Consider the following 14,331-nt stretch of genomic DNA (forward strand, 5'->3'; position numbering starts at 1 on the left):
CTAGAATTACCAATCCCTTGCTAGCTTTTTAAACTTTGTTTTCACTAAATTGATTAGCTTTAATATTAATTTTATTAATCTAAAGTATGATTAGCTACAAGTACCTATCAGTCCACTTATAACCCTCTCTTAAATTGGTTATGTAATCTCTCACACAATTATCTAAGAGGCTAAACAATTCGGTCTCACTCATCAACAACTATACAAGGTAATTAGGTATATTTCTATCCTAATTACAAATTAAATCACAATCTAATCCCATATTACTTATTCTAAGAGCTTAATTGAAATCCTCTTTGTCAAAGAAAACTTTAATTCTCAAATTCACAGTTAACGATGGCCAGTCATCAAATCGACAAATAAAACAAGATTAAGTAACCAAAATTTAATATTAAGCATCCTTAATTCAGTAAAAACAAAGCTCAATCTACTACCAAGTTTGTAGTTGCTCTAGGTTGAAAAGATAAATTAGCTGCATATGAATATAATTAGTCTTAGTTTTGAAGCAACAACCTCAAATCTAAAAACCTTAATGAAAATCAAAAGCTAAAGAAAGAGGAACCGAAACAGAGAAATAGGGAATTGTTCACTGTTTAGCTTACCCGAGACGAAGGCCAAACGAGTTAAAAATTGTAATTGTATTCATGATTAGGTTAAGTGAAATTAATGTGTAGATGAAGTTGTTTAAGGAATGTGCACTTTGAAAAGCAAAGGCTAAAATCGAAATTAAAAACTTGACTTTGAGACAAACAAGGATATGGAATTATTTCTCACTATTGTACTTCATAAAACTTAATTAGAAACTTCTCATTTAGTGTTTTAATGATAAAATAGGTCAATCCATGGTTCACAACTATTGATTAAGCTTTCTCAAGTCAAAATCAAGTTTTGGAATCTTAATAAACCTTCACAATCTCTCATTTTTGTTGAAAAGATTATACTTTCCAAACCAAAACCCTTTTTGGTTAATGCTAGGTCAATAGATATATCTCTATTCTATTAATAAACCACTCATTTAATGGAATCAATTTTTGGACTAGCATATTTTTAACCAAGTTCAAAGACCAATTTAACTTTCTCAGGCTTCAACCAACCAAACAAACCATCCAAGTGGAGGCCAATCACAAGGAAGCACTAAGCTCAAGGTAAAAATAACATAACATTATCATTAACACTAAGAGAGAGTTGAAATAAGTCTTAATCCATACAATAGATCAAAATAATCCTAGAACGACTACTCTAACTACACTTGTTTAGCAAAGAGCCATAAATACAAGGGTATTTTGTAACCATTATAGAAACAACGGAAAAGAGAAGAAGAAAACCAAGAAAATAAGAAAAAAAGCTCCAAATCTCCTTTAAACTTCAAACCCAAAGCTCCCAAGCTCCAAAACCTCTAAACCCTGGTAGAGAACTCCTCTAAACAGGTCCTTAAGTAGAAATCTGCCAAGAAACTATGCCCTAAATTTTAAGTTACAATGCAAAATGCATAGCTATGTAGGGACAAGCGCCGTGATGGATTACACAAAGAGGGAAGCTCTTTGGAAAGGATTAGGTACGGTGGCGGATTTAGATAGGCTCCACAGCGCCCTGTATAGAATGCCTCTCCTTCTTTTTTGTTTCAGAGGCTCTAGCGGATTGCTTCAAGGGTCACAACGGATTATGCATTCTTGGCCTTCTCCACTTAGTTCTTCCATCCTTGCTTGCTCTGCATCCATGATCTTCCTCTAATAAGCCAAAAGAGGTTAATATCTTCCAGCTCTTGCTACTTCTTCCACCAAGAATTTTAGAAGCATTTCACAAATAGTCCCCAAATGCTAGCACAAATCAAGCTTCACATTTTTAAGTCATATTTTCCAGCTTAAGAGAATAACCCTACACATTTAGCTTTCTAAACCGACAAAAGCGTGTTAAAACAAGCTAAATTGGTAGGAATTTTGAGAGGCTATTAGGAATCAAAATATTGCTCAGCTATAGCCCACGTGTTTCCAGAATGAAGATGATGAATAGTCACTCTTCTTCCTCAAATTGATAATCGATGGTGTCTCTCTCTTTTCAGATAAGAAAACCACTATGTCCAGTCTCTCTGCTCTGGCTCCATCAAACTCATCCTCCAAGATCTACTAAAAATGATGATCCTTCTCTAGCTCTCTCTTCAAGCCAGGTCGGTGTCTCTTCTCCTTCCTTGCTTTTGATTGGCATGAGAAATCCAGATGCTGAATAGTGCTCTATCGCCTCTCCTCCTCCATGAACAGTTATCCCTAATTCCTTCCTGATAAATAGTGATAAGTTAGAGCCAAAACCCTCCTCCTCAAGTCCCATATTATGCCCTTCTAACTCTTCACTCCCTCTCCTCTTATGCAACACGTGACTTTCATTTTGGCTTCAAATGATTCCAAAGTTCTAGCACCAAACGAATGTGGTACAAGGTTAGGGGGGGAAGAAAGAAGTAACTAGAAAATAAAATAAAAGGAAATGGGTTAAAATAAGAGAAACTGAAAGAAAATAAAATAGAATAAAACTTGGAATTACTATTAATTACTTTTATTTATTTAAAACTAGGATATTTACAAGAAAATCTACCAAATAATGCTCCAAATTAATTTCTCAAATTAGCTCTTAAAAATCACTCAAAATACTATTAATGACTTTCCCAAATATATTCAAAATAGTCTTTAAATATGCTCACAATAAAGAGTTATCAATTTCTCTCTTAAGCTATTTGCTGAACCCTAATACCTGTCTCTTGTTGTGCGAGATCAGCTTTTAATGTCTGTCCATTAAAGGCTACAAGCTGCCTGAGGCTTGAGGCATTGTCATTATAGGCGGCATGGTTTTTGCCAAGCATTGGTCCATTAAACGGGATGAGAAATTCTACCAAGTATTTGGTCATTCAAATATGATTGGAAAAAAAGCAATAATTTGAAGAAAAAAAACAAAAAACAAAAATACTACCCAATTAAGCCTAATTGAAAACTACATAAAAAGACCACAAGTAAGCTGTAACTAATCAAAAGTTCTAAAATCAATTCTTGACTTCATTAGCTCTAAGAAATCTGTACAAATAAACAAACAAAAAATTAAGCAGCACACGTGAAAAACTATATTTTTTTTAAAAAAATATTGTACTTTAAAATTTGAGAATTTATAAGCACTTCAAATTCATAAATTATTGAAACTTGGCTAATAAAATGAAATATTTCTCGATTAATATCAATTAGCCTCAAATAGATATTAAAAGATCTAAATTATGAGGATAAAAAAAATGTATATATATAACAAAGCAATTTATAAATTATCTCAATTAATTAGAGCATTCAAAATATTCTCACTACCCTTTTAGAACAAATCCACAATGAAAAATTAAACTAACATTAATATACAGTCGTTACCAAAAATTTAAGGAAAAGAATTTAATTAGAGAAACTTTGAAAAAGAATAAGAACGATCTACAAAAAAAGAGAGAGATTCAGCGCCAGCAGGATGCCACCTATGTATAGATATAGACACACACAATCCTGCTGAGTAACCTATATATATAATTTAATTTCCAAATTGAATAATATATACACACAACCTTAGTAAATAACCTACACACACGCACATATCCTACGATTCTAAAAGTACCACATTGGCCATCCTCTATATATAAATGTGTGCATGTTTATATATGAGATCTTCAAGTTAAAGACCAAAACCTACCTAATAGCCTATAGCACAAGATGATTTTTCAATCACATTAACAAATGGGTGAGACCTGACAAAAGATCTCTGCATAAAGTTTTTTTTGGCGAATTTTAAATACTAGGAGTTTTTTTTCCCCAAACAATATGGACGAAACTTTATGTGGTTATTGATGAAGGGAATCGAGAGACTCCTTCAAACAAGACTAATCTTATATACAAAAATTGAAAACGAAACGTCCAATTGCCTATTAAAGAGGCAAGAACACTTACACAATTCATAACAACTTGAGATGGTAGATCTCCGAAAGTTCCTTATGCTTTGTTTGGATGAGGAGAAGAAATGAATGAAAAGAAAAAGAAAATTGAATGAAAGAAATGGAGAAAAGGAAAAAAAAAAAAGTCAAAAGACCATGTTTTTCAACCTTATACTTGAATAATTAGGAGAGAACATCTTTAAAAAAAGAAAACTATATACGTGTTTACATCATCGTTAACCAGATATAAATTTAAAGTTTCCAAAATAGGTTGAATCTATCATGACATCAATTTGTTTAAATCCACCGACTTGGCGGGTTAACTTTAACATAATCATGTGTAATTATATATACAACCTACTCTATTATTCCAAAAGTACCACATTTCAATATATGAATAGCCTATCCGATGTTTGAGAGTTTCTAGTTAATTAATCACCAACCGACCTATATATAAGTGTATAACACTACATGCATTTTCAATTCAACAAATTGGTTAGACCTAACAAAAGACCTCTAAATATATACTACCTCCAGTCTTTAATATGAGAGTTAGTTTAACATTCAATTTGGTCCTAAATATAATACACCAATCCACTTTTTCTCTTATATTTATCTTTTTTTTTTGAAGTAACTTTTGTAGTAGTTGCATATGTTAAATATTTAGTTTTAGCTAATACATATAATTAGCAAGTATATTTTAGAAAAGACAACATCTATTTATTACAAATAACTAACTTAACTAATTTTCTTGTTTAGAATTGAACTCATTAATTATATATTGATTTCTGCAACTTTTTTAAGGAAATAAATTATGGGTAAGTCCAATAAAAGAAACTAATTACTGATAAGTTTGCTCAGTTTCACTAAATACTAATAAGATTTCTGAAAACTTGTGGAAAGACATAATATAGATCTTAAATCTTTAATTTTAACTCATAAATATTGCAAGAGGACTTATAATAAATCTAACTCAGAATTTATGAGAAGTCCTCTTGCGACACTCGACATTGACTAGTCAAATTTGAAAAAATTTGAGAAGTTCAATCATTAATAATAATATGTCAAGTTTAGGGAGTTATCAGTAATTAAATAATTAATTTGACTTATCTGTAACTCTTCCCTTTTTCATCAACTTTATTTTATGTGTTTGCAATTGCATTAACTAGGGACTTGTAATGTAAAAGCTAATTAGGAGTTTATTTTGATTAAATATAAGAAGCTAATCTATTTTATAATAATTTATCTGACCTATAAACTAATATATAATCTAATATTGCATATGAGTATTTTAGAGAAATCATATCACATTTATTATAAGTAAGTAATTTATTTAACTTTTTTAATTTACCCAAATTAATTAAGTAGCCCTTATATTATCAGAGCAGTGTGATACTTATATAATATATGATGAATTTAATATGGGCTTAAACAAGAAGGAACAAGTGGAGAATTTCGCCTATTATTGAAGCACCTATAGTTTGCTACTGCTGTGGCCTCATCAAAGGATGACATGAAGGGATTTTCAGCTTCAAAGGATGGGATTATCGTGTAGTGGGATGTAAACAGTGGGAAAAGTGAAAAGTATAAATGGCCTAGTGATGAAGTACTGAGGTCTCATGGGATGAAACAACCACAAGGTCAGCCTGGAAGGGACAATAAACAAGTACTAGCATCGGCCGTGAGCTCTGATGGCTGATGTTGGGCTATCAGAGGCCTCAACCGCCAGGTTCATCTATGGGATACGCGTACAAGAGAGCATGTTCAGGTATCACTTTGATCTTTCTAGATTATAATGTGATTATTGTCTCCATGCATTTCTAGGTTTAAGCATAAAACAATAAGCTAGCTAGCTAGAGTGTTAAATCATTTACAGTTGGAGATTCATTAGCTCTTTCTGCAACGGAAGAATTTATTTATTGTTTATATGGTCTTAAGACCAAGGAAGATTTCTGATTTGTAATTTGTGTTATGAATAGGGGACTCTTCTTCTTAGTAGAATAGTCTTTTGAATAGGCCTTTTCTTTTAGACTTGTATTTATAAGATTTTTTTTATTTTTTTATTTAGTGAGTACTCATAACATTATTTGTGCTTTCATTGAGAGGTTGATGTCATGGAGAGGGCTAGCCTCAACTTTCAAATAAAGAATCATTGAGTCCCATATTATAAGTTTAAGAAGCTCTCCGTACTAATGTGCTAGTGTTTTTGGAATGAGCTTTCTCTTAGAACTTATAACAATTTGCTGCATGTTTGGTAATGTAAGCTTTCAAGTAAAATCATATCTTATTCTGACCTTTAAAATGATTCGTATGTTTCAACCAAAAGCCTTAGACGATATATCATGAATTTTATTATACGGCACATTTTTAACGAAATTTCCTATTTTAGTTAATTAGCTCCTTGCTTCACTAGGACATCCACTATTTTAGAGACCCATTAGCCTGATGTGGCATTCTAGCCTTTCACTTTTAACCGTATCACACATGCATGTTGTTAATTTCTATGCTTATAGCTCTCAATTATGTGTAAATTTTACAGGCTTTTTCAGGCCATAAAGGACCTGTTTCATGTCTAACTTTTTAGGCAAGGAACTTCAGAACTTTTTTCCGGTTCACTTGATCGAACAGTTAAGATATGGAATGTTGAAGACAGAACTTTTACGGTTGAGTTGCTTGGCCACCAAAGTGAAGTACGAACCATTGATTGCTTACGAAAAGAAAGGGCACTAACAGCTGGACGTGATCGTACCATGCGGTTGTTTAAGGTAATTAACCTCGTATATTATATAACGCACATATTGTTTCACACTTTAAACAAATGTGTATTCAAATCTCTCATTTTGTTCTTTCATTCGAAGCCTCTATCGTGAATTGGAAATGGAAAAGATAGAAATGGACATAAAAAAAAATGCTTTTTCCCCTTCGTTTTTAAGGGCTTTATGTCCTTAATTTTCAGATGTACAGTGATCTTTAACATCGATTAATTAATCTTTTGTTAGGTTCATGAAGAGTCACAATTAATTTTTTGACCTTCAGCATCATCCATAGAATGTTGTTGCTTTGCGAATAATGATGAGTTCTTGTCTGGGTCGGATGATGGAAGCATTGTGAAAAATGCTCATGCCAAACTCACAAAAGAGTTCGAATCTAAGCCAAACGAAAATGGAACAATCCCAAATGGTAACCATCTTCTTTTCTATTATTGTTTAAACTAATATATATCTCATGTTTCACACAAAGTTTGAGACAAATCGCACTACTAGTGGTGGTGGTGGTAGTAGTGGCAGTGGTAGTAGTGAGAGCAGTGGCAGCAATAGCAGCAGCAGTAGCAGTAGCAATAGTAGGAGTAGTAAGAGTAGCAGCAGTAGTAGTAGCAGTGGTAGTGGCAGTAGTGGTAGCAACAAGAGCAGTAGTAACAGTGGTGGTGGTGGTGGTGGTGGTGGTGGTGGTGGTTAGCAATAGCAGCAGTAGTAACAATAGTGGTAGTAGCAATAGTAACAGTAGCAGTAGTAGCAGTAGTAGTATATATCTTGACCCTCTCATCTAGTTTGGTAGTGGTGGGGTTAGCAGCAGCGGCGACGGTAATAGCAATAGTAGCGGTGGCGGCAGCAGTAGTAGCAGTAGCAGTGTCATACCTTACTTTTAGACTTCATTTGAACCATTTAGAACCATTTCTTATTGCTCAAAGTTGGAAAGATTTAAACTTTGAATTTCTTGAAATTCGGATTACTATTCATTGTAACCTTTATTTAGGCTAAACTTTGAAAATTCATAACTAATTCTAAAAAAATCAAAATGAGATGGTTCCAAGTTCTATGGAAATTTCTTGACATGCTCTTTAAAGGAAAAATATCATTGGCATCCAGAACTCATCCATAAATTCCAGATTTTGTTCAAAGTAGTACTTTTGTTTGGTAAATTTTCAATTTTTTAGAATTTATACCCAACTTTAGAAGGGCATAACTTTCTATACAAAACTCCAAATTTGATGAATCATCACTTTTTTTAAAGATAAAAATGAGATCTATAAGCTTGCCAAATTTCAACTCCAGACTCAGTCAATTGCTCAAAATCTTGTTGGTCAAACTTGACCCCTAAAAAGTCAACTTTTATCCCTTAAGTTATCATTCTTGATTTTTCCTTTCCTTCTCAATTTAAATCATTGATCCACTCAACAATTCAATACTAAAATAGAACTTTTGGTCAAATATTCACATACATTCTGCCTTTAGTCATTAATACAAATATTCAAGATAATTCACAATAATCCACATTAATTACAAACATTGGTCAAAGAGGCACAATAATCAATTTTCTCCCAAAATAACTTCCTTCCCTTTGTCCTTCCTTGGTCCAACTCCTAAATGGTGGATTTTGAACATAAAGAGTGAGATTTCATAGAAATCTCAATAGCAAAGAACCATAATCACCATGCAATTCATGCTACATGGAAATGTGACATGTGTACATAAAATCAACATCATTATGCAACATTTTATGTGCATACCATTTGCTCTGAAAAGAGAGCAATAAATCAAGCCATTCCTCATATATATTGCCAAGGCATATTTAACATATAATCCCATAGATAATCATATAATTTTCTCAATCACATCATGGCAACATAAATCACATACCACATATACATTTAAATAAGCAAGAAAGCAATCAAATTATGAGTTCAATGTTGCCTCTTGGTTGATAATTCAATTCGGCCTCTTTAGGGAATGATGTTCCTCTTTCATCTCTTGTAGTGTGCCTATTATTCCAAGCACAAATACATTCTAAATTACTAATAATTCAAGCATAAACAAATTGCTTGACGTTAAGCTCAATTAAACTCCTTTTTCTTTGATTTTTGACCTAATTAATCCCTCTTTGTTTCAATCAATCTCTTGGTCAATCCTACACAATTTTTCATGTAGAATCTAAATATCAAATTAGATTTTACAAAATCACGTTCCTTCCCTTCCATTTCAATTTGGCCAAATAGGTAGCATCACATTCCAAAATATTCAATTTTGATTCCAATGATTTTAAACACTTTTCCTTGGTACATCCCTACATAAAAACACCATTTAAACTCATTGGAATTATCAAATCACATTAAAACAAACTCCTACCCCAATATAGCATAGTGACCAAATAGGGTTAACAAAACCCTAACTTTGATTTCTTCTAAAATTCAATCCAAACATCAATTAAACATGTAATCTGAAGCTCATATTCATAGTTTCTATCCTCCCCTAAATCATTCTTGACTTGACTAAAAATTGGCAGCATCATACCATAGGATTTGTCACAAAATATCCAACAAAATAACCCTTAAATCCAACCAAAATCAAGTTCAGACATACCTTAATGGATCCTAACTGGAAGCTTGACAACTTTTCTTGGATTTAGAGGATATTTGGAGCTGTTTGGAGGTAAGTTTTAATTTTGACAGAATTTTTTTCCAAATTTTCCCAATTTGATTGAATTATATGTAAAATGAGGGGGTATTTGTAGACAAAAAACCTGACCTTCCTCCCCTCCAGTGTGGCGCCAGATTTGGCCACCTAAGAGACCATGTGGCAGCCATCAAGTGCTCCAAATTTTATGATCTTGCTAAGTGTCTTGTTTCATGATTTTTCCATGGATATTTTGACCTAAATTGGGCTTAAGACCACTTAATCATTGGGCCAATATTTGAACAAATTTTTTGGGTCTTCTTGGCCCAATATGAATCTCAAATCTGATTTAAAAAGAAAGAAAAAGTGGGGCCCACATATAAATATCAATTTTTGACTAAAACTCACTAATTTGATTATCATTTTCAAAAATAGTTCTAGGCCTCCAAAAATTCATTTTTCTCCATTCAAAACTCCTATCTAGGATAGGAAAGCTCTCTAAAAAATTTTGGAATTTATCTCAACCCCTAGCCATTTGTTTTGAATTTTCTCCGAAATAGGGCTTTACTGATAAGATTTTGGAAATAAATTTTCTAAAATAAATTCCTGTACTTTCAGGGCCTGAAATAAATTTTATAAATTCAAAAAAAACTCTTAAATAGTTTTTTCATATTTTTTCAAGAATTATTGAGGCCTCTACATATTTAAAATAATTATTTTTATCCTATTTTTACTATTTTTCTTGAAAAACCTTCATTTTGGGAAATTCTGTAATAAGCTATTTTTACTCCATTTTTACCTTCAGGGCCTCCATTGAGGTTCAAAACCTCTAATTCACTGATTTTTTATTTTTTAGGATTTTTCTCAAATTTTTTCATTTTACCCTTCCTAGACCGATAATTTTGAAAATATCGATCCAGACCCTTTCTAGGTCTTGTGTCATACCTGGCTTCCTTAGCTGGGCTTCTTTCCTTATTGGCCCTTAACTTAATTTTTCATCTCTCTTATCAATGTTAAATTTTATGGGATGTGACAAGTAGCAGCAGCAGCAGCAGTAGCAGTAGTATTAATAGTAGTAACAACAGCAGCAGTAGTATATATCTTGACCCTCTCCTCTATTTTTTATAGAATCTTATAAAATCATGGATTTCTTTAAATAAATAAAATATATTAAATTTTCATTTTATCTTAATTCCTTTTTTCTATCTAAAGTAAACTGTTGAATATCATAACCTTTTTTACAAACTTTTTCCAAAGATATATGTCTTTTTCTTGGAATGGAAAATCAAAAATTAGTGCCCAAACAAATTAATGATTCGGAATCAAAAACTACCAAAAGAATTCTTATCTTTTTGAATAAGATGAAACCAGTTATTACTGATACTTTCTTCTCGGTTCCTTCTTCCATAACCCAAGGTCAGAGAAGGATTAGATAAGAGGGCCCTATGGAGAATGTGGTTAGAAATCCATAATAAAGTCTAACCACAATGACTGAATTAATTATCTTCAGTAGTAGTAGTAGTAGTAAGAGGGCCTTATGAAGAAGGTGACCCAGAAAGGCAATGGTGAGTGGGATGCATGCGCACCATATCAAAGCAATAAGTTTGAGTTCGTTTGTCAGTTTCAATCCATTAACTATATTAGAAAGGAAACAATCCTCCCACTAAAGAGTGGAGTGCCTATTGCAAAAGTTATGGGAAGGCAATAGAGTGTTTCTGGGCATTCATGAGTAATAAGAGAGAGTTCGCTTTTGATAATAATGGTACTGTGAATTTACTTGATTCACACACACACACACACACCAGGATTATTGACAGTTGGTGCTTCTTTTTATGAAGAGCAATATCGTCCTCTCCTTATGCTCTCTATTCACTATAAACAAAAAAAGGAATTTAACAAAATAATGAATGTTTAAATGTGATTCTGCAAAACATTTTTCTTAGTGATATATGAGTTACTAAATCCATGATTTTGATAATAAGGTTATGAGAACATATCAACACATGAATCTCAAAAAGTATACATACGCTTAAGAGCCCTACATATGGATCGTATCAAATGTAAATGCAACCACTATAAATCATTTTCTAAGTTGGATTTGGAGGAGAGGTCCGCAACGTCTAGATCCGATAAGCTCGATGGAGATCAAGTGTTCTGCCTCCTTGTACCTAGAGAAATCACAAGGGCAAATCTTCCCGTGTTCCATTGTTACAATTCAATGGCATCCCTTCCGACATTCCATCTATTTTTTTTTAATTTTTTATTTAAAGACTAACTATACCTCAAGCATAAGAACTCATGATAAAAACCATAGAGAAATAGAGAAAATAGATAAAAATTGGTCAAAATAATCGGCAATAATTAAAATTTGGCAAACAAAACTAAAATAACTATTGAGAAGTGAAATAAATTTATAACTTTTCTAAAAAAAAGATGATATATCATGAACTTTGATCCTGCGTCTCATCCCATTCCAAAAATTTTATAAATGCGATTGCTTTGTCTGGAAATGATGGAACTTGAGACAGGCCAGGATGCAGTTAAACACCCCTATGATCAATCATTTTGAAGAAATCTAATTCCTTTTTTGAAGGATGACAAACAACCCAAAAAATTTTGGGGACTCATGAAAGAGACCCAAGTTAACATCCCCTACTTATAAAAAAATTCACATCCTGACACACATCTAATCACATACTAAGACTCTTATTTATAAAGTCCATGAGTCATTAATTAACTAATGACATTTTAATATTTCCATCACAAGCATTCCATTTAAATTTTACTCCCAACTAAAGGCTTGTTTGGTATGAGGGGAAAGGAGGGGAGGGGAAGGGTAGGATGGATTTTGCTTCCCTCTCCTTGTTTGGGTTGGTTAAATTTTTTAAGATTTTTCCTCCTCTTCCTCATAGCCTCTCCTCCCAAATTCACGGGATTTGGAAGAAAATAGTAATATTTTAGCTTATTTTGACTAATATACCTATAACTAGTTTTTAATATCTCATATTACCCTTCTGATCTTACATCGCATGGCAAATAGATGATAACTGTTGCACTTATTAGATCATATATCAAATGATAAAAATTCCCTTCTCTCCCATCTCCCCTCATTAATTCAAATAATATAATATTAAAATCCCTTGCCTCCTTTCTCTTTCCTTCCCCTCTGTTAAAATCCCTCTCCTTTTCTTTTTTCTTTTGAGCCAAACACACCAATTAATGCTCCATTCCTATTCTCATTTCCATCTATATTCCCTTTCCCCATCGTCAAAATTCCTTCGCGCATAGTGCTTTTTACGTCTGTCAAGGACACCAAATTGATAGCTACTTGGGCTGAGTTTCTTAGTTGCTTGTCCTATTTCACTTACCGCAGATTTTTAATTGTACTATTATATTATTACATATACTTTTTGTTTTTGCCTGAATACTATTACATATACTTGAAAGTTGAAACTCTGTAACTCCTATAGCTCAAATTCTCAATCTCATAAACTCAAAATTTACTTGCGGTATTAAGTCCAATCAAAAGAAAGAGACTTATATTTTACTTATTTGTATTTTCTTTCAATTAGATAGATATAGTTTCATGAAAAATGATTTTAGAAGAAAAGATTGTGTTAAAATCATGTTCGACACCCTTTAATTGGATAATGCGTTGAAATGTTCTTTACAAGTTATTAGCCATTTAGCTTCACAGAATATCAATAATAAAATTAAAAGTACATATAAATAATATATCTGAGTCTAAAGAACTTCGATAATACTCTTTCGGTCCTTAATATAGGACCCATTTAACTACTTTGATTAAATTAAGGATGTTAGTTAAGTTAGGTAACAATCATAAATATGACATATATTTCCCAAAATGCCCTCATTAGAACTTCTTTTAAAAAACAAACATTTGAAGAAAAAAAATTCAGAGTCTGGCTAACTCACCTCCTTCGGTCCAACATCGTCCAAGCTTCATATGTATAGGAACACTGTTTTGGCCTCTGATTGAATGAAATCCACCATATTACAGTCATCTTTGTTTTTGGGATTCACAAATTCACACAGCCTACATAATTATCTTTTATAGGTTTTTTTTTTGTGGTCAGAATATCTCTTATAGGTTTGATGCTAGTTTATATATATATATATATATATATATATAGGCATTATTGTGGTATTTAATTATTTAATAGGGGTAATTTAGGAAAAAATAGAAAAATATGAGAAATTAGTCCTATATTTAGGACCAAGATCAACCTTCTAATTGGATCCTATATTAAGGATCGGAGGAGTATAAATATTAATACAACTACACAAGATATACATTTATAGTAAAGAATCAATGAACCACATGCCAGAATGCACAATAATGTTATGTACTTTTCAAACTCTGTAAAATTTAAATATTCTCCCGTTTTACTTTATTAAACTAAGAAATTTAGCATAATTGTTCATTATAAAATATATTTACTTGGGTGGTTGTGAAAGCCAAAGTTGCATTTAAAAACAACAGGGAATAAGAAAAAGCAATGAGAATCAGAAGATTGAAGGAATAAATATAAATAAACTAGTCCAACTTGTAATTTCCGCGATTAAAAAAACCAAAGTAAAACAGTAAAGATATTGGAGATTCGAGGAGTACGAGGGTGAGGGCTGTCACTGTCGGAGGGAGCCACCAGACATGTCTCTTTGTACCGTAAAGCAAACTAAACTTCAAAATTAAGACAGCCTGGGATGGCTACCCATTTAACCTTTCTTTGAGGAAAAAAAAAAAACAGAACAAAACAAAACTGCAGACAAAACCCCAGCTTTATCGCCGGCCCATAATTGGAAATTCCGAAGTCAGTCACTCCCAATCTAATCTGCTTATTTCCATCTTATTCCCTTCTTCTATTGGGCTATTTTGTTCAGAATTTTAGGTTCTAATATCACTCAGGCTCAGAAAATAGGAGATCGGAAAAAGGTAGGGGACGATAAGGGACATTATAATTATCTGATTATTTTCTGATC

At 32.4% G+C, this 14,331-nt stretch overlaps 1 pseudogene; it reads left to right on the top strand.

Annotated features, from left to right (window-relative positions):
• Positions 1–2,830: 2,830 nt before the first annotated feature.
• LOC114728909 (U3 snoRNP-associated protein-like YAO) lies at positions 2,831–7,396 on the top strand (annotated as a pseudogene).
• The last annotated feature ends 6,935 nt before the right edge of the window (positions 7,397–14,331 follow it).

This window comes from Neltuma alba, unplaced genomic scaffold, assembly GCF_004799145.2.
Source record: "Neltuma alba isolate B1F8T4 unplaced genomic scaffold, ASM479914v2 tig00012581_pilon, whole genome shotgun sequence".
NCBI classification, from domain to species: Eukaryota; Viridiplantae; Streptophyta; class Magnoliopsida; order Fabales; family Fabaceae; genus Neltuma; species Neltuma alba.